Source organism: Helianthus annuus, chromosome 8 (assembly GCF_002127325.2).
Source record: "Helianthus annuus cultivar XRQ/B chromosome 8, HanXRQr2.0-SUNRISE, whole genome shotgun sequence".
In the NCBI taxonomy this organism is placed as follows: Eukaryota; Viridiplantae; Streptophyta; class Magnoliopsida; order Asterales; family Asteraceae; genus Helianthus; species Helianthus annuus.
Genome location: NC_035440.2, coordinates 150,213,578 through 150,239,883, shown reverse-complemented (window position 1 = coordinate 150,239,883; position 26,306 = coordinate 150,213,578). Strand labels below are relative to the sequence as shown.

Sequence of the window (26,306 nt, the reverse complement as noted above, 5' to 3'; positions counted from 1 at the left end):
CTGCAGCTCAGTTTCTTGGCTGTTCCGACTGTTTTCCGGGTCTGTTTTCAGCTTCCCGGGTCCCGGTATTTCTCATTTAACCCATCTTAACATTTCCCAACATAGTAAACCTCAATTCTTTGACCGTAGCGCATAATACATGAACATATTAAACAAATGTTTAAAAATTTTACCTCTTTGGCGATCTTGGAGCGAGCACATTTGCACGAGCCATTGGTTTGAGTTCGGACACTAAGACTCTTGCCGAATCTCTCAAACCTTGGCTCTGATACCAACTTGTAAGGACCGCTTTTTCCAAAATAATAGTTTACTTATATAAACAAGATTTTTCGGACAATTAAAATACCACTTTAACACTTAAAGAAATTTTTACAAAAATTGGGCATGACCCGTTTGCAAAACGGACATACCCCCTGTTTTGACATAACATACAACGTTTACATACGACCCATTTTACATAAAACCATTCCAACGAAAATAACAAATTTTCAAACCTAAAACAATTCGACAAAGTTTAACCAAGTAACAAAACAAGAACCCAAAAACATGCATATAAGTTGCGGAAGCGCTTGGTATTATAAGGCTTGAACATGTGCTCGTTCCATATCTCCATATCGCCTATAGAGGTGCTTTACCTACATTGACATCCACAATTTAAAAAGTTAGTGTTCGCCATAGAAAATCACAACCTTACGTTTTAGCTTTTTCCATATAAAACCTTCTTACTCTTAAGCATACAACAACCCAATAAATGGGTTAGGCATAACCACTCTCGTAGAGAGTTTGACATACACATTCGACCCGTGTAATTGGGTTTAGCATAAACACTCTCGTAGAGAGTTAAGCATACCGTTCGACCCATAGAATTGGGTTTAGCATAGACACTCTCATAGAGAGTTAAGCATACATATTCAACCCGTGAAATTGGGTTTAGCATAAACACTCTCGTAGAGAGTTAAGCATACACCTTCAACCCGTGAAATTGGGTTTAGCATAACTCAACATTACTTTCGTTAACTTACCCAAATCCACAAGGGATTTGTCGCTTACTTACTACATTGTCACGTTCGTTATACAAGGATAGCTTTACATTAAATTTAATATAAATGGGAAATATAATAAAGATTCGTATAAAACGAAACATACCTCGATCTTGTACACCTCCCGCTTGACTAGTGTTAGAGCTTTCTTCCTTCACGCCTACATTACAACATTCGTTTACTTAGTTGAATCAAGTCATTCCATCATTTTCTTCTCATATCACACATATAATCTTCTCTTAAGCATTTTATCAAACACTTGGTGGGCATTGAATTTACAATTGTAATGTACAAGTGTTCATAGCATAGACTTTACTTGATTAACTTTCTAGTTCAACAAGAATTGGGTAAATCCCTATCTTTCCTTCATCTTATGATAATTTGTCTAATTTCTTTATCATATACAAGATCATGCAAGAACTCACAATTGTAAGCATATTATAAAAATCATCTTGTTCATGCAAGTCCTACAACATATGGGTATAACCCTAACTCTTTCAATAATCGAATTCAAGCATAATTCTCAGTCTATTATGAGTTCCTAACTTACATTTGCACAAGAATTGCTCTTAATTTCATGTTTAGGTCAAAAACCCATTTCTCATTACTCACTAAAACAGGATTTTCGACTTACCTATTGTTGCTCGAGCTTAGATGGTTGACAATTCGGGTTCTAGCATTGATTTGAGCTCTCAATTTCCTCTTAATCTTGAGAATCCTTCAAAACTAGGGTTTTCCCCTTTTGGTCTTGCTTCTGGTCGATACAACACACATCTGTGTGTTTATTTTTGTGTTTTCCTTATTTTAGTGAAACTAATATCACATTTAACATGTTCAGCCCCTAAGTTTCAAGTGTTGACATTTTTTTTACACTAACTTTCTTTCTTACTAATTAATATCATATCATTTAACTTGGTTAAATTCTTTGCACTTTTATATACTTAAAACAATATAAATGGATAACGTATTTTGGGTTGTTACACCCCAGACCCTACAGAACGGACCTCGGGGTGACTTTGAGCCCGACGCAAAAATCTGCTAGGTTTGAGTCTTCCTACTGCACTTCACACATATCAATGGCCTTGCAAACCATTGGTAATCTCTTTATTTCCTTATTTGCTACATACCAGGGATTTTTATACTTACAAAGATTTTAAACACTCACATTACATGAACTCACTCAACATTTTTGTTGATTTTTCCAACTTACATGTATTTCAGGGAATTAGGGATCTGGCGAGGTATGCTATGCTTTCAAGCTGCGTAAGAAGGGTGATGTCATCCAAGTTTTGGGGTTGTGGCTTTTACCTGGACGAGTCACAAGTCTTAAGCTGTGTTTATTTCATGTTTGTGGTTGTGTCTTTCGAACAAGGTTTTATTTAGTTGTGTTGTATTATCGTTGCATGTGTCGACGTTTGAAAACAGTGTTGTGGTATTTTACTTTTTAAAACTTAAAGTAATGGATGATTATCACGGTTTTATTTTCATATAGCTTTGTTGTGATTAAGCTATGGTATGAAGAAGTCACACCAAATAAACCCACACTTCCGCAAAGCCAGGGTGTGACAGAAGATGTAAAGACTCGATACTTCAGACTCGTCAACATCCGAGGGGGAGTTTGTTAGTGCATACTTATGTCGACTTCGTCTTGTATCGAGTCTTATACTAGAATTGTTAGATTAGGGCATGTTGTACAAGAAAATAGGATTTTATAGAGTTAATTTGCTTGAAAAGGTTAATTCCGCTTGAAAGTGTCATGTGCACATTTCTTATTCCGCTTGAAAGTGTCATGTGCACTTTCAAGGGAAATTAACATTTCTAATTCCGCTTGAAAGTGTCAGTGCCACTTTCAAACGGAATCACAACTCTATAAATAGCCTCCCAAGCGAAATCAGTTGTAACCTTCTTGTTTTCCGACGGCGAAGCTCTGTCGAAGTGTCTCTATGCTGTAAATTGTTACTGGATCAATAAACAAGACAGTTAATAGTGATTCTAGTGTTATACAAGCTAAACGAAGACAGATTCAATGAATTCCGCCTCTGATTCTGTCTGAGCACTCTTCGGGTCGACTCATTAAGGTCCTTTCACGATCCTACACGTATGTATGAGTGTATATATGAGAGAGAAAGACTTGGTGGCAGCCATGGAGTGTCTCAAACACTCTCTCTCTTGACAAGTGTCATTAAGTAAAAAAAAAGGTCCAATTAAATCTCATGCACCTATGACACAATCCAACATATAATCTTTCAAATATCAAAAACAAATCTCATCTTCTCCTACACTTACATTCGGCCGAACACTCCCCCTTCACACTACCATTTTCGAAATTTAAGTGTTCTTGAGAGAATCCAAGTTGCTTTCAAGTTCGGGTGAAGATCCAAGAAGGTTCCCAAGGTGATTCCAAGAAGAAACAAGCTCCATAACATCAAAATCTTGTCAAAACCCACTAGAATCTTGAAGGTATAATTTTTTTTTAAATATACTCTTGATTCTTGGTGTTGTTGTTGATGTTGGAAGTTTCTCTTAAATCTTGGAATACTTCACAAACTTTAAATCTAAAACAAATGGGGTTTTACATAAAATTTAAAATGGAACTTTTGTGTGTACTATTATGGCCGAAAACATTGAAGTGTATGGATTAATGATTGAGTTTTCGATGTTAGTTGATTTTGATGATGTGATATATGAAAAACTTGATGCATGCATGATCAAAGAATGATTTTATAAAAAGTTCTATGATTAAGGATGATCATGTAAAAGTGAATTCTTTGTTGTATATGTAAACATGCATGTGTGTTTTTGTTATATGTTCAAAAATATGAGAATGTCTTGCATTTATGTTTACATGATCGTATGATGATTTGATGAATATGTTTTGGATTGTATGAACATGAACTAAATATGAGAATAGATGCATTTAAGTTCATGTGAAATGATGAGATTATGATGACATGCATTAGAAGCGTGTACATGAGCATGCATGAGGATTTTGTGATCAAGAAATGATGAAAATATTATGATATGACAGACAGGGCCTACTCTGGGCCTCGCAAACCCGTGCCGACGCCCGAGGCCCAAAATTTCAAAGGGCCCAAAAAGTCTTTATAAGCTTATATATATTTATTAAATTATATATTTAGTATATTCATCCGTTTAATATACAAAAAAAATATTGGTGGTGTAATGGCAAAAACCATCTCAATATAATGTAAAGGTCTTAAGTTTGAGTCTTTGCTCTATCACTAAGTTATTATTTTTGTAATTCATTTACCCTTAACCATAGTTTTGGGCCCAATTCTTTTCGTCGCCCGAGGCCTAAATTTTTTTAAGAGTTTTCGAGGACGGCTCTGATGACAGATGTTGTTTAAATCAGATTATGAACACTAAAAATTGTTACTATTTGAAGTGTTATAATGATAGGAAACTTTGTCATAGGTTAAATAGATTTGCATGTTGTACTTATGGCTTGAAAAGTAGTAAATCGGGTGATATTTGCGTGTTTTCTTGTGCTATTCATGAGACCTGCATATACATGAGTAAAATTATTGTTTTGATCAGTAGATAACATGTATTATGTTAAAATACCAAGTCGATACGATTTGGGATAATTCTAGTAACGTTTGATGCGAAACTATGCGGTAAAACGGTTAAAAATCGGCTTTTCGGAGGATTTTTATAAAACTGTTTTAGATCAGTAACTAAACTGATATTTTTGATATAAAAATAAGTATTTTAACTTATATTAAGTATCCTTGGTGTTTGGTTAGTCATACGTGACTTCCGACGCCCAAAAACGTTACCGAATCACTAAAATACGTGTTTTTCAATACATATACTAGAATGGATTGTTCATCGGTAAACTTTATGTGTTACAATTTGTTATGTGATTTAGATCTGTGTATGATGATATGTTAAGAGTTGACAAAATTATGTGTATTACGATATTATTTATATGTCACGTTTAAGTACATATACTACGATGCGCAAATCGTAGATATATTGCTTATAAACAGGTGTGTTATTGGACAAAACATAATGAGGGTCACCAATAAAATCGTTCAAGTTGCAAAGTTCTTAAAATATATACATATATATATATATATATATATATATACATACGCCAACATAATAAAAAATAATAACTTTTCGAATAAATCTCAAAGTTATGTGAAAAATTATAAGTATCGGAGAAATTTAGCTATTCGAATGCGCTTTTGCACAAATGACGCGTTAAAGTAGCGTAGACTACCTTAACGGGTCATAATGAGTCGTAAGCACTTAGGATAAGTTCCAATTCAGAATGTAGGCTTTGTTAAACCATATTGTATGAGTTCCAACACTCATTTGGTTTACAAGACCTCATTCTACCCGATCTCCCGATTTAGGTACCGATTTATTAACATAGTGATCCGATACTAGGTGCCACTTGATTCCTTGATTTCCCGAGCTTTGTTAGGTCACTTAATCAAGGATACTTGCAATCTCAAGTGAGTACATAGCTCCCTTCTTTTTATGCTTTCAATTGTTCTGGGGTGACTCATATGTGCTAAATGCTTTTTAAGTGTTCATAAACAAATGCTATGGCTTATATAAAACACGATATTTTCAATAATGTGAACGAACTTGTTGGGGGTGTTAGTCGAAAGACATTCGAATGGCATTCATTAACTATGATCAAGCCGACCAGTAGTATATTATGGTACCATAGGATCTGACAAATCCTGTTATCGGACTATCCCTTTGGTGGGTAATGTAGGTAACGACAGAAATTGTTTTCTGATTAACAAATCATGTGTTGGTTTGTTAGTCTTGTTAAAGAGGTCTTTCATGGCCTATTAAAGATACCCTATGGGTGGTATATCGAGTCACACAAGTTTGAATGTATTTTTTAAAGAACGACCAAAAGTTGCATTTCACAATTAAAACACAGAAGATTTGAACGATTGGAATGATTTGAACGATTGGAACTATTTGAACAATTTGGACATGGTTTATGGTAAGTGATTAGGTAACGAGGCGTGTGTAATGTGATAAAATCATGGTGGATACGCCGCTGTTACTTCCTATATATAAGTGCTTTTATCACATTACATGTCGTAGCGTTATCTGGATCACTTGGACGAATGTTTTCAAAACGAAGTTACACTACGAGGTTTACTTAAAGATATAAACCATACAATGTGATGTGTGTAAAATGCAACATATAAAACACATCAATTAAGGCATAAAACTAACCCTTTTTAAGTACTAATGTTGGAAAAAGAGTGTTTTTGTCTTCCTTTTGAATTTTCAGGATGAAATGAGGTCAAAATCACAAAAGAAGCAAAAAGACCACTAATTCTACCATAAATACAAGAAAAGGAACAAAAGTAAACTGCCCGGACCCTCAACGGCACCTCCCAAGACAAAGAGAAGAGAACAGAGACTGAACACGCCCCGTGTCCAGTGAACACGGGGGCGTGCCCAGGAAGCAGCAGAAAAGACAAATCAGTAGAAGCTTCCATTGCTCACCACGGGGCCGTGCCCAGCGGGCACGGGGGCGTGTTGAAAGTACAGCAGGCGCATTAATTGTAATTCGCAATTACAATTAATGAAGAGAGAGAATGTCAGACGGGCACGGGGCCGTGTCCAGCGGACACGGGGCCGTGTCCAGCGTTCTGTTCAGCCTATAAATAGAGGAGCTTGGTTTCATTCTCTCTCATCCCTTGGCACACCACCTCTCTCACACTTCATCCACCACCCATCACCACCATAACACCATCATCCACCACCATCATCCATTGTCCATCGTAGAGTGTGTGAGTCGTCTCGGGATCCAAGATTGATCGTAAGAGTTCTTGACAATCAAGGCCATGTTTGCCTAAGTCTCTTACATCACTTGGTGAAGACAAGTGTTTAGTATAATACTTTTTATTTTTAATCTTTTGCACTTTTTATTTGGTTTTGTATTAATGACTTTAATAACTAGTTACTTATGTTGAAGGTGATCTTTCCTTATCGTTTGTCCGTGGTGTCTTGGCGTTATTTTACTGTCTATATAAAATAAAAGATTTTCACCATTCATATCTCCACGGTCTATATGGAGGTATGTTGGCTACCTGGTCGGGGGTTAAGGGAACGGTTTGGTAAGGGTCTTGCCCTTGTTCAGCGTTTAGAGGTCCTGCTTGGGACCTGGGTCAAATTTAGTAGGATCTCCTTCAATGCCCATAGGTATTGGATGGCGGGGATCCAAACTCTTTGACCCCCTCATAAGCTAACTACTATTAATACTATAACCCGGCTATTTAGGACTGTATCCCTGCTGACTCAGACTACTTAGCCGAGGGTAACGTCACCGCCAAAAGCGGGGCCTACCATAATTTGCATTAATAACTTAATTCATTATCTTTCAATAATCCGACCCTTTAGGATTGTATCCTTGCTGACTCAAACTACTGGGTTGAGGGTAACGTCGCCTTCAAAAGAGGGGCCTACTACAATAACTAAGATAATCTCTTAAACAAGTGCAAAAGTGCGAAAATAATCAAAGGTTATACTAATACACGTGTCGGATCCAAGTGATTCATCTTGTCTATCTGTTTTTATTTTATTTTCTTTTTCAGCATTTAGTTAGTTTTTATTTTTCTTAGTTTAAAACAATTTTCTAACTTTTTGATTTGATTAGACGTTGAGGATAAACCGGTATTAAAAGCTCTTGTGTCCTTGGACGACCTCGGTATCTTACCAACACTATACTACGTCCACGATGGGTGCACTTGCCCATATGTGTGTTTAGTGTTAGTGAATATCGTGTTTTATAAATTTAAAACTTGGTTAAAAGTGTAAAAAGGGCTTAAATAAACATCTAAAAATATATTACACCTAACGCACATCAAGTTTTTGGTGCCGCTGCCGGGGGCACAAGGATTTTAAGAAAGTTAGGAATCAACGGCCTAATCATCTTGTTATTTTTCTTTAATTTTTTAAGGATTTTTTTTAGATTTTTCAGCTTCTGCAGAGCTCCACACGGGCCGTGCCTGGTCGGACACGGGCCGTGCTCAGCAACGTTACTGGCAGTTTTTGTTTTTCAAGTTAACAGAAGGCTGACCACGGGGCCGTGTCGGTGCAACACGGGGTCGTGTCCAACTTCCAGTAACTGGGATCTGAAAAACAACCACTGTAACTCCGACCACGGGGCCGTGTTCACTCGACACGGGGCCGTGGTGAACCTTCTGACCAACATTCTTTTCTGTTTTTATTGCAGGACTTGGAACCCGACGCCAACCTCGCGTAGTGTATGAGCTCCAGTTCCAATAAAGACATAAAGGAACCATTAGAAGAACCCGAACGCTTTCTCAGAAAAAGGTTAAAAGCCAAAAACCAAGAGAAGGTTTCGGGTGACCCACCCCCAATGGCGGACCAACGTACCCTCATGGATTACTTACGGCCCACCGTAGGTAATCTCGGCGCCGCTATCAATGCCCCGAATGTCGAAGCCAATAACTTCGAACTTCGACCGCACTTGATACAAATGCTCCAAAACTCCGCAACCTTTCACGGGCTCGCGGACGAGGATCCCCATCTACATATAACTAATTTCTTAGAAATATGTGATACATTTCGGATCAATGGAGCATCAAACGACGCCATCCGCCTTCGTATGTTTCCATTCTCACTAAAAGACCGAGCGAAAGCTTGGCTCAACACCCTCCCAGCTGGATCGGTAAACACCTGGGATGAACTAGCCCAAAAATTTCTATATAAGTATTTCCCTCCTTCTAAAACTGCTAAATTAATGGCTAAAATTAACACATACTCACAAGAGGACGGGGAATCCTTATATGAAACTTGGGAAAGGTTCAAGGAGCTATTACGCAAATGTCCCCATCACGGCCTCGCAATATGGCAACAAGTATCCACTTTCTACAATGGGTTGTTGCCACATACTAGGCAGACACTTGATTCTAGCTCCGGGGGACTTTTAGGTAATCGACGCCCACACGAAATATATAATCAAATTGAGGAAATTGCTCAAACCAATTTTCAATGGCACACTCCCCGGGGAAATAAAACTATCGCCCCGGGCGCCCATAAGGTAGACGAAAGCACCTCTTTACAAGCCCAAATCGAGGCCCTTTCTTCAAAAATAAAAAAATTAGAAATGACAAAAACAGTCTCGGTTATGGCTTGTGAGGGGTGTGGTGGGTCACATGAAAATTGGAGTTGCATGAAAGAAATGGACGATCAACAAGAAATGGTAAACTACATTGATAATAGACCTAGGCCGTCGGGTCCTCCAACGGGGACCTTCAACCAAGGATGGCGAAACCACCCAAACCTTGGTTGGAGGGAGCCCGGCAATAGTAGTAACCAACAACCACAACGAACAAACTTTCAGCAATCAAGAAATGAGTCACAAAATTTCACTCAACAACAAAGTGGAAGAGAAAGGCTCGAAGATACTATATCTCGCCTCGTCTCTGACACTGACAAGAAAAATTCGGAAAGATTCCTACAATTAGAATCAAACTTTAGGAATCAACAGGCTAGCATTCAAAACATAGAAAAACAAATAAGTCAACTAGCTCAAAATTTTTCCGAAAGACCACAAGGCGCATTACCCAGCAATACCGAAACCAACCCGAAGGCGCAAGTTCACCTCATCACGCTACGAAACCGGACCATAGGGCCTGCAGAAGTACCTCCAGCCGCGGAAAAATCAACGCCAACAAATCTGCAGGAGAAGGACCCTCCCCCATCAACAGAGCCTACCAAGGCTCCTCGAGTTCCGTACCCCGGTAGGTTAATTCGTCAGAAAACCAACGAGCAATTCGCAAAATTCGAAAGTTTGCTAAAACAATTGCATGTCAATATTCCTTTTATCGAAGTCCTAACCCAAATGCCCAAATACTCTAAATTTATGAGGGACTTCCTTACACATAAAAAGAAAATTGAAAATTTGCAATTAGTTAATTTAGGCGAAGAATGCTCTGCCCTCGTACTCAATAAACTACCCCAAAAAAAGATCGATCCCGGAAGTTTCACGATTCCGTGCTCAATAGGGGAATCTCCCGTTCGCAATGCCTTGGCCGACTTAGGGGCTAGCATTAATCTCATGCCCTCTTCAATGTTCAAAAGGCTTGGCTTGGGAACCACAAGCCCCACAAAAATAAGCATACAACTCGCGGATCGATCGGTCAAGTTCCCGCAAGGTGTCATCGAGAATGTCTTGGTAAGGGTAAGCAGATTCGTTTATCCTGTTGACTTTGTCATACTCGACATGGAGGAAGACACCAAGGTCCCTCTTATTCTAGGGAGGCCTTTCCTTGCCACCGCACAAGCAGTAGTGGACATGAATGACGGGACACTAACTTTGAGATATGGGGACGATGAGGTAAAATTCGGAGTTGGGAAAAGAATAGAGGATGACGACCCGATCCACTACATGAAGGTTATCGATTCAAGCTTGGATGCCGCTCTCCGACGGTGTAACTTGGGAGGCAAGGCACCCCAATCAAAAGACGTGTGACCGGGAATTGGGTCTAGCCAAGGACCCTTATAAACGTGGCGCACCACGGAGGCATTCCGCGGACCTATCCTTAGTTTAGTTTAATCTTTTAGTTTTTGCAGAATAAATCACACTCATGATGGTAATGGATGAAAAAGGGAACGAAAAAAAATGGAACCATGCAGAAGAACAGAATAAACCGACAAAAATCTCCATAACAGAAGGCTCCACACGGGCCGTGCCCAACCAACACGGCCCCGTGCTGAGCCCCCTGCAGGAAATCACCCAGTTCAGGTAACTGGACACGGGCCGTGTTCAGCGGACACGCCCCCGTGTCCAGGCTTCTGTTTCAATTCTATAATTTTTGTTACTGGCACTTGACCACGGGGCCGTGCCCGGTCAACACGGGGCCGTGTCCAGAGTGCCAGTAACACAAATCTTTGTTTTTAAACACACTTTTACATATTCTAATCAACCAAAAAACTTTATTTTTGGACACATTGAGGACAATGTGTAATTTAAGTGTGGGGGGGGGATGCTAAAACCTTGGAATTTTGCAAAATCCTAAAACAAGCCTTACACAAAACTCTATTGGAACCGCTAAACACCCCAAATTTTTTCAAAAACTTTTTCATTTTTTATTTTATTTACTTGTCTTAGTTTAAGTTGGGAATAACAAGTTATAAAAGGGTTATATTTTTACAAACTTACAACCGATAGCGTCGTGATAAAAAGAACTAACATAAGAAAATTATGAAACGGTATAACAAGTCTAGCTAAAATTCGATTATATATGCTTGGTCACATTAAAAACCCATTCCCACAAAAAGTGAGTTTTGAGCCTTTATTGAGCATAAAAATACACATATTTAGATTAAATGCTCATTTTTCGTTTCTTGTGTGAATAGCCGCTCGGTCTTTACAAATCTAGAACTTGCCACGACGATACATTCCCGGTCCTTACCAACTTAAACCCAAGTAAGTAAATGATGGAGGCATTAGGACTAACTATTTTTCTTTCAAAACCATTATTTTTCAATTTTTTTTACCTACCCAAAATCCCCCTAGAAAACCCCTTTGAGCCTAAACCTTTCATTTCATTACCCCCAAAACAATTTTTTTTTTTACCCACCAAAAACCTTTTTCATTTTTTCACCTTTATTTTAGTAACAAACTCGGTTTTTCATAAACATACCCTTTACGTGACAAAAAAAAAAAAAATGAAGTCAAAAACAAACATAAGCTACAAAAAGCTTGTTTGGAGAAATACTTCAAAAATAAATGTCACCAAAAATAAGGTATTTCACGAAAACCGACACTTGTTACGATTTTCGCTTTTTTTTACTAACCACTAACCAACCACCCACCTTTAAACCCAAGCCTTCACCCCAAAAGACCTCTTGATATTTACAAAGGTAAAAAGTTAAAAAGGAGGAGGATTGATCGCTTGGCAAGCATATGGAGAATGTAAATCCGTGCCGCTCTCGAGCGATTCACTTAAAAATACACCTTCGGCCGAGTGATTGAGTGATCTCCCGTGAGGTATGTGAACTTGTATATAAATGGAATTTTAATAAGGCATGCTATGCCCAAATAAGTAGTTTATCTTATGAAAAGTTCAAAATAAACCATGACGAATAAGATTGTAAATAAAATAAAAATAGAACCTATACAAACCTTGGATTCCCGACACTCTAGGACAAGTTAAAAAACTTCTCTTCTACCTATTCCATTTGGGAGTGTAAGCCACATTAAAAGAGTTTTGCTTGAGGACAAGCAAAAGTTCAAGTGTGGGGGTATTTGATGTGTGTAAAATGCAACATATAAAACACATCAATTAAGGCATAAAACTAACCCTTTTTAAGTACTAATGTTGGAAAAAGAGTGTTTTTGTCTTCCTTTTGAATTTTCAGGATGAAATGAGGTCAAAATCACAAAAGAAGCAAAAAGACCACTAATTCTACCATAAATACAAGAAAAGGAACAAAAGTAAACTGCCCGGACCCTCAACGGCACCTCCCAAGACAAAGAGAAGAGAACAGAGACTGAACACGCCCCGTGTCCAGTGAACACGGGGGCGTGCCCAGGAAGCAGCAGAAAAGACAAATCAGTAGAAGCTTTCATTGCTCACCACGGGGCCGTGCCCAGCGGGCACGGGGGCGTGTTGAAAGTACAGCAGGCGCATTAATTGTAATTCGCAATTACAATTAATGAAGAGAGAGAATGTCAGACGGGCACGGGGCCGTGTCCAGCGGACACGGGGCCGTGTCCAGCGTTCTGTTCAGCCTATAAATAGAGGAGCTTGGTTTCATTCTCTCTCATCCCTTGGCACACCACCTCTCTCACACTTCATCCACCACCCATCACCACCATAACACCATCATCCACCACCATCATCCATTGTCCATCGTAGAGTGTGTGAGTCGTCTCGGGATCCAAGATTGATCGTAAGAGTTCTTGACAATCAAGGCCATGTTTGCCTAAGTCTCTTACATCACTTGGTGAAGACAAGTGTTTAGTATAATACTTTTTATTTTTAATCTTTTGCACTTTTTATTTGGTTTTGTATTAATGACTTTAATAACTAGTTACTTATGTTGAAGGTGATCTTTCCTTATCGTTTGTCCGTGGTGTCTTGGCGTTATTTTACTGTCTATATAAAATAAAAGATTTTCACCATTCATATCTCCACGGTCTATATGGAGGTATGTTGGCTACCTGGTCGGGGGTTAAGGGAACGGTTTGGTAAGGGTCTTGCCCTTGTTCAGCGTTTAGAGGTCCTGCTTGGGACCTGGGTCAAATTTAGTAGGATCTCCTTCAATGCCCATAGGTATTGGATGGCGGGGATCCAAACTCTTTGACCCCCTCATAAGCTAACTACTATTAATACTATAACCCGGCTATTTAGGACTGTATCCCTGCTGACTCAGACTACTTAGCCGAGGGTAACGTCACCGCCAAAAGCGGGGCCTACCATAATTTGCATTAATAACTTAATTCATTATCTTTCAATAATCCGACCCTTTAGGATTGTATCCTTGCTGACTCAAACTACTGGGTTGAGGGTAACGTCGCCTTCAAAAGAGGGGCCTACTACAATAACTAAGATAATCTCTTAAACAAGTGCAAAAGTGCGAAAATAATCAAAGGTTATACTAATACACGTGTCGGATCCAAGTGATTCATCTTGTCTATCTATTTTTATTTTATTTTCTTTTTCAGCATTTAGTTAGTTTTTATTTTTCTTAGTTTAAAACAATTTTCTAACTTTTTGATTTGATTAGACGTTGAGGATAAACCGGTATTAAAAGCTCTTGTGTCCTTGGACGACCTCGGTATCTTACCAACACTATACTACGTCCACGATGGGTGCACTTGCCCATATGTGTGTTTAGTGTTAGTGAATATCGTGTTTTATAAATTTAAAACTTGGTTAAAAGTGTAAAAAGGGCTTAAATAAACATCTAAAAATATATTACACCTAACGCACATCACAATGTTTACTTTCAAAGATGATTTACTACTTGGTTTTACAAAGACAAATGTTTTCAGTCAAGATTCATGGCTACACTGGTTTGGTTTTACTTATATCAACTTGTAAAGTTGATAAAACATATTGCAATATCAAACACTTTTTGATTTCAAGGTACATACTCGACAACTCTCATAGTTGGACGAGGTATTGCAATATGAATTCAAAGCCATGAATTTGACATACAAAACCTATGTACTCGCTGACATTTTTATGTTGACTGTTTTTCACATATGTTTCAGGTTCTATGATGTGACGATTGTTGATTGTTTGCTTCACATAGGATGGACGCGGGCTTTAGTGACTTAAAACCTGAAAGACAATTATTGTACTTATTTGGTTTGTATCAAAACAATGTGTCTATTAATGAAATAAAACAAAACTTCAATTAACATGTATTGTGAAACAATGATTCTGTTACGACACTCCCCGACGTTTCTGCCGCGGTTTGTTGTATTACGCGGTCGGGGTGTGATAATCAGATTGAATTATGCATCATTTTCTTACGTCTACCTGGCAAGGGAGGCACAATCATGACAAAAGAAATGTTAATCCTGACCAATACAATTTGAGATGTTACTATCAAAACCGTTATTCTCACCAACGGGAACTACACCATGTGATAATGACATCAACCCTAATTTCCCTTTATAAATAGTTAGACTCAAGGTAACATTCAGTCATTCAATCTCTAGCTCTTATGCGCACCCACTTATAGCAATATTTCATAGAATACAAAATATAAATAATATCAATACATATTAGACAAAGGGTCAAGGCAAGAGGCTTTTGACCAAATGATAATTGTGAATTCCCCTCAAGAAAATAGTGAGGGCTTGAATCATATTGTGGGTATTTAGGTGGTGCAGAATTAACGAGTGTGTGTCGATTTTTTTTTTGATAAAGGTCAAACGACTTAACAATATAATTACTGTAATTGGGTCATCTATCACTGTAATTGAATACAATATTCAAGTTCGTCCCATGGGAGGGGCAAGATGGGCAAAAGCCCAGAGCTAACTCTCTCACCGGGCCCAAACTTTTTTTAAAAACTTATATATTTTCTATGCATAATTTATCTTAGACAAAGCATATAAATAAATTTAAAAAGTAAAACCCAATATGTTTTTTAACCCATTAACTTATTATCCTATTTAGTTTAGGTCGCCCATATCTATATCTATATCTATACTATATAATAAAAGAAACTATTGAGGGGACACATGTCATTATATTAGGCTACGTCTGATGTGCGTTAGGTGTAATATATTTTAGATGTATATTTTAAGCCCTTTTTACACTTTTAGCCAAGTTTTAAATTTATAAAACACGATATTTACTAACACTAAACACACATATGGGCAAGTGCACCCATCGTGGACGTAGTATAGTGTTGGTAAGATACCGAGGTCGTCCAAGGACACAAGAGCTTTTAGTACCGGTTTATCCTCAACGTCTAACCAAATCAAAATGTTAGAAAAGATTTTTAAACTAAGAAAATAAAAACTAACTAAATGCTGAAAAAAAAATAAGAACAGATAGACAAGATGAATCACTTGGATCCGACTCGTGTATTAGTATAACTTTTGATTATTTTCGCACTTTTGCACTTGTTTAAGAGATTATCTTAGTTATTGTAGTAGGCCCCTCTTTTGAAGGCGACGTTCCCCTCAACCCAGTAGTTTGAGTCAGCAAGGATACAATCCTAAAGGGTCGGATTATTGAAAGATAATGAATTAAGTTATTAATGCAAATTATGGTAGGCCCCTCTTTTGGAGGTGATGTTACCCTCGACTAAGTAGTCTGAGTCAGCAGGGATACAGTCCTAAATAGCCGGGTTATAGTATTAATAGTAGTTAACTTATGAGGGGGTCAAAGAGTTTGGATCCCTGCCATCCAATACCTATGGGTATTGAAGGAGATCCTACTAAATTTGACCCAGGTCCCTTGCAGGACCTCTAAACGCTGAACAAGGGCAAGACCCTTACCAAACCGTTCCCTTAACCCCCGACCAGGTAGCCAACATACCTCCATATAGACCGTGGAGATATGAATGGTGAAAATCTTTTATTTTATATAGACAGTAAAATAATGCCAAGACACCACGGACAAACGATAAGGAAAGATCACCTTCAACATAAGCAACTAGTTATTAAAGTCATTAATACAAAACCAAATAAAAAGTGCAAAAAATTAAAAATAAAAAGTATTATACTAAACACTTGTCTTCACCAAGTGATGTAAGAGACTTAGGCAAACATGGCCTTGATTGTCAAGAACTCTTACGATCAATCTTGGATCCCGAGACGACTCACACACTCTATGATGGACAATGGATGATGGTGGTGGATGATGGTGTTATGGTGGTGGTGGGTGGTGGATGAAGTGTGAGAGAGGTGGTGTGCCAAGGGATGAGTTGCAATGAAACCAAACACTCCTATTTATAGGCTGAATAGAAGGCTGGGCACGGCCCCGTGTCCGCTGGACACGGCCCCGTGCCTGTCTGACACTCTCTCTCTTCATTAATTGTAATTCGCAATTACAATTAATGCGCCTGCTGTAATTTCGCCACGCCCTCGTGTTCACTGGGCACGGCCCTGTGGTGGGCAATAGAAGCTTCTATAGGTTTGTATTTTCTGCTGCTTCTTGGGCACGGCCCCGTGCTGGCTGAGCACGGGGCGTGTTCAGTCTTCTGCCTTCTCTATTTTACTTGGGAGGATGCTGTTGAGGGGTCGGGCAATCCACTTATGTTCCTTTTCTTTTATTTAAGTTAGATTTAGCTGTCTTTTTGCTTCTTTTGTGAATTTGAGCTCATTTAATCCTGAAAATACAAAAGGAAGACAAAAACACTCTTTTTCCAACATTAGTACTTAAAAAGGGTTAGTTTTATGCCTCATTTGATGTAATTTATATGTTGCATTTTACACACATCAAATACCCCCACACTTGAATTTTTGCTTGTCCTCAAGCAAAACTCTTTAATATGTGGCTTACACTCCCAAATGGAATGGGTAGAAGAGAAGGTTTTGGCTTGTCATAGAGTGTCGGGAATCCAAGATCTTTTTGGTTTTATTTTTATTTATTTACAATCCTATTCGTTATGATTTATTTAGAACGTTTCATAGGATAAATTACTTATTTGGGCATAGCATGCCTTTTTAAAATTCCATTTATATACAAGTTCACATACCTCACGGGAGAAATCACTCACACTCGGCCGAAGGTGTATTTTTAGTGAATCACTCGAGAGCGGCGTGGAACTTATTACTACCATAGGCTTGCCAAGCAATTAATCCTCCTCCTTTTTAACTTGTTACCTTTGTAAATATCAAGAGGACGTTTTGGGTAAAGGCTTGGGCTAAAGGTGGGTAGTTGGGTTAGTGGTTAGTAGAAAAGGGCGAAAAGCGTAAAAAGCGTCGGTTTTCGTAAAACATTTTGTTTTAGTGACTTTTTATTCTTAATGAAGTATTTCTTCAAACAAGCTCTTTGTTTTAAGAGCTTTGTTTGTTTATTTCTAACTTCATCATATATATATATATATATATATATATTTCAGTCACATGAAAACCGAGCTTGTTACTAAAATAAAGGGTAAAAATAAAAAAGGGTTTTGGTGGGTAAAAGGGGTTTAGGGTAAAGAAATGAAAGGTTTAGGCTCAAAGGGGTTAACTAGGGGGAGTTTTTGGGTAGGTGAAAAGAAAAATAAAAATAATGGTTTTGAAAGAAAAAGAGTTAGTCCTAATGCCTCCATCATTTACTTACTTGGGTTTAAGTTGGTAAGGACCGGGAATGAATCGTCGTGGCAAGTTCTAAAGTCGTAAGAACCAAGCGGCTATTCACACAAGAAACGAAAAATGAGCATTTAGTCTAAAGATGTGTATTTGTATGCTCAATAAAGGCTCAAAACTCACTTTTTGTGGGAATGGATTTTTCTATGTGATCAAGTATATATAATCGAATTTTAACTAAGCTTGTCATGCCGTTTCATAATTTTCTTATGTTAGTTCTTTTTATCACGACGCTATCGGTTGTAAACTTGCAAAAATATAACCTTATTAATCTTAGAATTCCCAACTTAAACTTTAGACAAGTAAAAAAAAATGAAAGATTTTTTTGAAAAAATTTGGGGTGATTAGCGGTTCCAATAGAGTTTTGTGTAAGGCTTGTTATTAGGACTTGCAAAATTTCAAGGTTTTAACACCCCCCCCACACTTAAATTACACATTGTCCTCAATGTGTCCCAAAAATATTTTTTTAGGTTGATTGAATGTGTAACATGGTGTTTAAAAGCAAAGATTTATGTTACTGGCAGCCTGGACACGGCCCCGTGTCCGTTGGACACGACCCTGTGGTGAACTGCCAGTAATGAAAACTTACAGAAGGTGGACACGGGGGCGTGGTGGCTAGGCACGGCCCCATGTCTGGCAAAAATCTGCAGGAAAGTAACCAAACAACAGGTCTGGGAGGTGAGCACGGGGGCGTGTCGGCTGGACACGTCCCCGTGTGGACAGTCTGTAAGCCTGAAAAATAGGTTCCTTCCTCCGGTTTTTCCATCCTGGCTTTATGAGTGCTAAGGCTTAGCACTCTAAGCCTCGGTTTATACCTGTTTCATCACTAAATACCACACCAAGCAACACAAACATCCTACATTACCATAGTTAATTGTTCCAAGCATAAAGTAAAAGAAAAATAAATCGGAAAATAAAAGTAGTCAAGGAAAGTAAATTGTTCAACACTTGGCACGCAGGCCACAAACTGTTCGATAGATAAAGGGACTTTAACCTGTGGGCTCACCATCAACCCGCTCTTGCTCCTTCAATCCCTAGTCCATGTCCTCGTCGCTGTCATCACCTCCATCCCCCTGACCCGCCATATACTCCCGGATGCTACCGATATCGTCTTGTATATCGTTGATGTTTCGTTCGATAGCTCCGACCCGGTGGTATGTATTGTTGGCAAGGTTGTAGGTGTTCCTGGTGCACATGAGGTTTTCCTGCAAAAGATCATGTAAGCTTTGAAAGTTAGGAAAACCGCCTCCTTGTGAGGAGGATTGACCCGGATCACCATGGGGTTGATACTGGTAGTGAGGAGGTGGTGCGTGAAGAACTAGGGCCTCCTGCGGGTTCCATGCATAGCCTTGCGTCCTTTGGAAGCTCACTGACCCGTCTTCCGCCTCATAAAGTAAGTTCATGGCTCGGCAAATGTGATAGTCAACTCGTCCCGACCATGGGCTTCTCTCGAAGGGCCTAGGGATTCGTGTGAAGTGCTTGAAGAGGCGGTACACCCATCCGCCAAAGAAGATAGGTGTTGGAGCACGAGCAAGGCGGTTGAGATGCATGTTTCGTAACAGGATATATGGAACATCGAGAGGCTTCCGGTTGTGGATATAGTGAAGGACAACCAAATCTTTCAACCCTACAACGCCACTACTGTCGTGACGTTGGTTAAGAGAGTAGGCGAGGAGCCTGTGAATGTAGCGATACAGTGGGTCCCTCAGCTTGGTACTCTTGGTGCTGCTAGGGTTGTAGATTCCTTCACCGATTTGGGCCCATGCGGCTTGATGTTCATTTTCATCCAAATCTCGTAATCCCTCGGTGTTTTCCTCATTTCCCGATTCCTCTTCCCCGTACAGTCCCACTATAGCTCCAAACTGTGCCATAGAGATCGAGTACCTCGTCCCGCCACACCGAAATGCAACCCCTTCATTGTCAAATGGGCCACACCTCAAAGTGAAGGTAAAAGGACTGTAGAACTCCATGGTGCATTGATGCACCGACCGAAGCCTAGTGTTTAATGCAACTGCTAGTGGTCCCGTAACGATGTTGTTGAATCGGTCCAGCTGGTTTACCAAGGTTAACAGGTCCGTGCATGCTCGTTTGGGGTACTCCTCGGGCCTTGTTTGAAGTAACTCGTACCTTGCCCTAGCATTGAGTTCACTTGCATTGAACCTTGTGAACATTGCCATCTGAAAGAATACACCAAAAGTTAGCACAAAACAGTGAGATTCTGAAAGAAACTGCAAACAGTGGGCTGGACACGACCCCGTGTTCAGCGGGCACGACCCCGTGTCCAGACGTCTGTAATCCAAAAACCTCATTTTTCATCCAGGTCCCGGAAATCTGAAAATTTTTGGTCAAGTAGGTGCGGTTTCCCCCAAAAATGAAACCCCAAGTGTCGTTTTTCCCAAAACAACCCGTTTACCCTTCCAATTTTATCTTTTTCGGTTCAAAAACAAGGGTTTGAGGTTTTAGTGAGAAATCGGGCAAATCTATCAACAATACAAGTGTATTTACTTCCCATTATACTAATCTAAACTAATACTAACAGATTACATCAAAAATTTTGAGTTTGATCCGGATGAACTTAAAGAACCCTAGATTTTTCCCCAAATTTTTGATGTTTAACTACATGCAAGTAACTAATCTAACTACTAATGATGATAGAATCATACCTTGATGTTGTTAAACGTGGAAGTAACGTCAGAAATCTGTGGAAAATCGCCTCGAACCAGAGCGTTTTTGGCAAAACGGGGCGTGTGGAATGAGGTAACTGTTATGAAATGAGGGTTTTATCCTGACAGTTGCGTCGACACGGCCCCGTGTCCAGCGGACACGGCCTCGTGTCGAGCAAAAGTTTGAATTTTTTTTGTGCTCGTGTGAGTGCCCCTTTTTCCGAAGACATGGCTAGAAGACTTACCGGTTTCGATGTATACTCGCTTGTTTGTAACATATCGGGTATGATGTGGGTGCTTTTCATTCGTTAACCGTTTGAAGCGAGATCTCCTCTTCTTCATCCTCAATGGATCCTCGGTAGAGTTTTAGCCGTTGGCCATTGACTTTAAATGGAATACCATTTCGAGCTTTAATTTCGACTGCACCGTGAGGAAAAACATGGGTGACGGAAAAAGGTCCTGACCACCTAGATTTTAGTTTACCAGGAAATAATCGAAGTCGTGAATTAAACAACAGAACTTGGTCTCCTACTCGAAATTCATTACGCTTAATATATTTATCGTGTAAATTTTTCATTCTTTCCTTATAAATTTCGGAGTTAGAGTATGCATAATTCCTTAATTCGTCTAATTCATTCATTTGACAAAATCGATTTTTACCTGCAATTTCTAAGTCTAAGTTTACGCTTCTTATTGCCCAGTAGGCCCTGTGAGCTATTTCTACTGGCAAATGACAACTTTTTCCATAGACAAGCTTATATGGGGTTGTGCCTATAGTGGTTTTATAAGCAGTTCGAAAAGCCCATAAAGCATCATCTAATTTATCAGCCCATTCCTTTTTATTTAACCCTACGTTTTTTTCAAGTATTCGTTTTAAACCTCGGTTAGTCACTTCGGCTTGTCCATTTGTTTGAGGGTGATATGCTGTTGAGACCCGGTGATAGACTCCATACCTTGTTAAGATTTTTTCGAGTCGACGATTGCAAAAATGGGTACCCCTATCACTTATCAAAGCTTTTGGTGTTCCAAAACGAGAGAATAATTATTTCAGAAATTTTACCACTACTCTTCCATCGTTTGTTGGAAGAGCTTCGGCCTCTGCCCATTTAGACAAGTAATCGACTGCCACAAGTATATATTTGTTTCCTTTTGATGGTAGGAAGGGTCCCATGAAATCAAGTCCCCACACATCAAAAAGTTCACAAACGAGAATGCCATTTTGAGGCATTTCGTTTTTGGAAGAAATATTACCAGATCTTTGGCAAGCATCACACGTCTTTACAAGATCTTGTGCATCTTTATAAATGGTTGGCCAATAAAATCCTGAATCAAATACCTTTCGTGCGGTACTAGCGGCACCATGATGCCCTCCGTATGGACCTTCATGACAATGACGGAGAATTCTTCGTGCTTCATTTGTGACACCTGTGTCACCGCGACCATCAAACAAATACCAAGCCGATGAAATATTGTATTTCATACTTGGGACCTAGTATAAATATGTGTATCTTTTGCACATAACAATTCTTGTTCAATTTCAAACTTTATATCGCTTTCTGGAGAATTATACGCAAGCTGGTGCGTAAACGTACTCTGTTTAAATGCGACAAATACTCCGGAACACCATCATATACTTAACATACCTTAAACAACCTTTACATAACTTAGAAATAAGTTTTGAAGGCTTTGGTATGGCAAAAACAAGTTAATTCGCTTACAGGGACTAAACTTGACAAACTGCGAAAGTATGCCAATCTGAACTGTAACGAGCATTCCGGAACACGTCCATAAGTTAAAAATACCATAAATATCCTTTACATAGCTTAGAAATAGGCTTTGAGGGGTTTGGTATCCCTAAAACAAACTTTTGGATCATTCAGGGGCTAAAAGTGTCAAAAAGTGCACAAGTTTGCACTTTCGCGCATAACTTACGTTCTGAATACATCCGGACATCCAAAAATTTATGTAAGCATCCTTATATTATGCCTTAGTGTTTGGCATGAGAATAATCCATTCGTCACGTCATTTGGATCGTTTTTCGCACTTATGCACATTCCGTCGTAATTAACCGAACATCGCATTCGTACGACCAAACGAACCAACACCCGACATATTTTCGAGCATGCTTCATGTCCACAATGTTTAGGCATCATTTTAGGGCGTTAAAGTTGGCTTTACGGGCCTTAGAAGTGTCGGAAATGGCTTAAACATGCAACAGGGACCAAAACTGCCATTTCTGAAAAATTGTGCAGATCAGGCATGCCCAGGCGGCCCGCCTGAGTTTTGTGCATATCCTGACGCGGGCCGCATGACCCCTGCAGATGCAGAAACTTGTTTTCTTGGCTGAACTTGGCCTTTCAAACACTCCAAAGGGCAATGCCCTTTCACAATCTCAGGAGCTAAGGGTCATTATGAGCCACCACAACTTTGCGACAAGTGTACGGCTTGGATCGTGACACGATATTCAAGAAACAATCCTAACGGTCTTGCTTTTCCTATAAATACCCCCCCTTTTTGCTAAAAACCCACAAAATCTGATCTAAAGCTCTAAGTTGAGGCCTTTGCTTCATACCTGAGCTCCTGGATCGAGATTAGCTTTCGGGGACCCTTCGTGCCGTTTGATATTCCGTGATCTCTAGCATTGTGTGATTATTACACAAGAACTTCAAAGCAATCTCAGGTGAGTACATTGAACCCCTCTTTTACTGTTTTCCAAACTGTTTTGGGGTGGAACACATGTGCCTACTTGTTACTTTCATGCTTTCCATGTTTTCACATCATATACTTGCTATATTCGTTAATACATTATAGTACTTGATTTCATTACATTTCATGCTATTTATGCCCATTGTGTGCATACTTAGTACATCACTTTACAATACATTTCATGCTACGTACGCCCATTGTGTGCATACGTAGTACATTATTCTACATTGCATTTCTGTTGCATATGCTCATCCAGCATATGAACACATTATACTACATTTTGAACCGTTGTAACCATTTGACTATGTGAACCGTCTAAACCCTTTGATTATATGAACCGTTGGTAACCATTGCACCGTGTGAACCAGTTGTATCCGTTGACATGATTTACATTTGACAATAGACATTCGACTATACATGAACATTTCTACAATTGTTAAACACTTCATCTTGATGGTTTGGTTTGAGCAAGTGATCTAAGTAACGAGGCATGTGTAATATGATACAAGCATGGTGGATACACCGCTGGTACTTCCTATATATAAGTGTTTGTATGGTATTACATATCATAGCATTACTTGAATCATTTCAATTTGAGACATATAACATTTTATAAAAATAACACACTTTTCACGAGACATTGATTTACAAACGACTTATCTTATACAAACTCATTTTACATTGTTATCCATTTAACCACACGGTGTTCTCTTATTTTTACATATCATCTGATCCTACCGTTTTTCAAATGATTTACAAGACAAAGCAAAATACAAGGTTCATGACTAAACATTTTCTCAAAACATAAGTCATGAATTCCGTTTTCACAAAACCAATGTATCTCACAGGCATTTTTATGCTGACGTACCTATTTTCACATGTGTTCTCAGGAGATGATGCATAGGACTTATCAAGACATACTTAGGCGGACCTGTGCCTTAGTGACTTAAAACGAGACAAGAACTAGTTAATTTATGTTATGTACTCTTTGGTTCTTGTTTAAACAATGTATACTTTCATATTTGTTTAATAAAACGAAACTTCATTTGCCATGGATTTGAAACAATTAATTCTGTCCCAACACTCTCCGGCGTTTTCGCCGCGGTTGCATGTTATACGCGGCCGGGGTGTGACAGAAAATTGGTATCAGAGCCAATGGTTATAGGGAATTAGGTTATTAGTAATGCTTTGACCTAGTCTATAACCTTCCTAGGACCCTAACGCGAGTTTACTTGCGTTTAGTCATAAAACAATACCGTCACCTATCCTTAGGCGACGACCACAACAAGAACATAAATTTCAAAACCGCTTTGAAAACTAATCATCTGTTCTAGGATGATTGATTACTAGGTTTTGAACCCCTTTGAATTTTCAAAACTCTCGTCAAAGTTTTGGGCCCGAAATAGTGTGAACACGTGCAAACTGGAAGAGTGAATGCCTGTACTCTGTCTAAGGCTAGAGTGTTCGTACAAATCCACATAATCGGACCAGTCACTCTTACCTGGGAACTCTTGGGGTGAGTGTCCACTTATAGGCGAGCATGTCTTCGTGATACACTATGAGGATCTATTTGCTTTGACTCAGCCTTGGTGTTGTTTGTTTGCTTCGTGGTTCAAACAAATGACCATCAACCATGATTATGGCAGGTAATTGTAACATCCTATTCTTACCCAATTCCATTTCATTTGTTTTCTTTCTTGTTTCTCTTTTAGAATGCCTCCTCGACGCAAAAACCTGATAGCAACTGCCGAACTGGCAGAGATCATTGCGCAGCAAATGGCTGCTCAATTCCCAAACCTCTTTGCTCAATGGAACCAAGCCAACAACCACAATCATGCCCCCTGCAACTTCAAGACGTTCAACTCGGCTAAGCCATCAAAGTTTTCTGGATCTCAAGGAGCGACTGCACTTCTGCAATGGTTCGAGAGTTTAGAGAACACCTTCAGACATGTTCAATGTCCAAACGAGTGAAAGGTAGAATTCGCATCTAGCGTCTTTGAGAAATGAGCTTTGACATGGTGGAATGGTGTGATGAGAGATAGGGGTGCCGATGTGGCACTGGCTCAAACATGGCAAGAGCTTCGAGCTCTGATGATGAAGGAATTCTGTCCTCGTCACGAGATCAGGGCCTTGGAAACGGAGTTCGACGATCTTAAGCAAGTTAGCGGCGAGCATCGAGCCTACACGGATCGTTATGAGGAGTTAAGTTTGTTATGCCCGGATATGGTTACACCTTTGGATAAGGCAATCGAAAAGTACATTGATGGCCTCCCTGACTCAATACAAGACATTGTGACTGGTAGCAACCCTACTACAGTTAGACAGGCCATTGAGCTATCTGCAACCTTGACTGAATCAAAGATCAGGAAAGGTAAACTTTTCCGAAAAGGTGACAAGAAACCGGTCGGGGAATCGAATCCAACCGAGGAATCAAAGACCATGGATGAACAGACTGAATCCCCTAAGAAGTCAAAGAAGCGAAAGGCTTCTCAGAACTTCGCCGTGGTCGCTCACAATGGTCAAGCCGTCCCCAACCAACCAGCTCAACCCCCTGCTAGAAAACCATACAATGGAACTGCACCCTTGTGCAACCAATGTAGCCTCCATCATCACGCCAATGTACAGTGCCGTAAATGCCAAACTTGTGGACTTATAGGCCACACAGCAAGAGTCTGCCCAGCTGCAGCTGCGCCAAACCAAGCTGGCAACAATCCTGCTCAAGGTCGTTTTCTACCAGGCTCTTGTTTCAACTGTGGTGAGATAGGTCATTTCCGAAGAAATTGCCCAAAGCTTGCTAATGCAAATCCAGCACAGGGATGAGCATCTGACTGACTAGAAGACAACATCATTTAGAAATAATCACGTCTTATGTATTATTTTCTTTTGTTGTCAAGATCCACGAAACAGTTGTTATCGTTGTTTATAAATAAATCTTTTATTTACATTGCAATGTATTTCTGTGGTTGCATGTATAAACGACATATCCCTTACAATACCGACAACCAAGAAACCGTATTCCTTGAAGAACAAACTAACCCCAAAATTCTCCCATTCTATGATCTCTTGCGTCTTCCACGAAATTCCTAAGTA

General features: G+C 39.3%; 1 long non-coding RNA gene and 1 other non-coding gene across 2 annotated transcripts; both read right to left on the bottom strand.

Moving 5' to 3' along the window:
* Positions 1-325: 325 nt before the first annotated feature.
* LOC110922464 lies at positions 326-1,818 on the bottom strand. The gene is made up of 3 exons (XR_002583180.1): positions 1,675-1,818; positions 1,147-1,200; positions 326-635 (listed from the first exon to the last, which is right to left on the bottom strand). It is a non-coding gene; the product is annotated as an uncharacterized LOC110922464 (long non-coding RNA).
* Positions 1,819-8,808: 6,990 nt separating this feature from the next.
* On the bottom strand, positions 8,809-8,915 carry LOC118481599. Its single transcript, XR_004865809.1, has one exon. It is a non-coding gene; the product is annotated as a small nucleolar RNA R71 (small nucleolar RNA).
* Between the last annotated feature and the right edge of the window lie 17,391 nt (positions 8,916-26,306).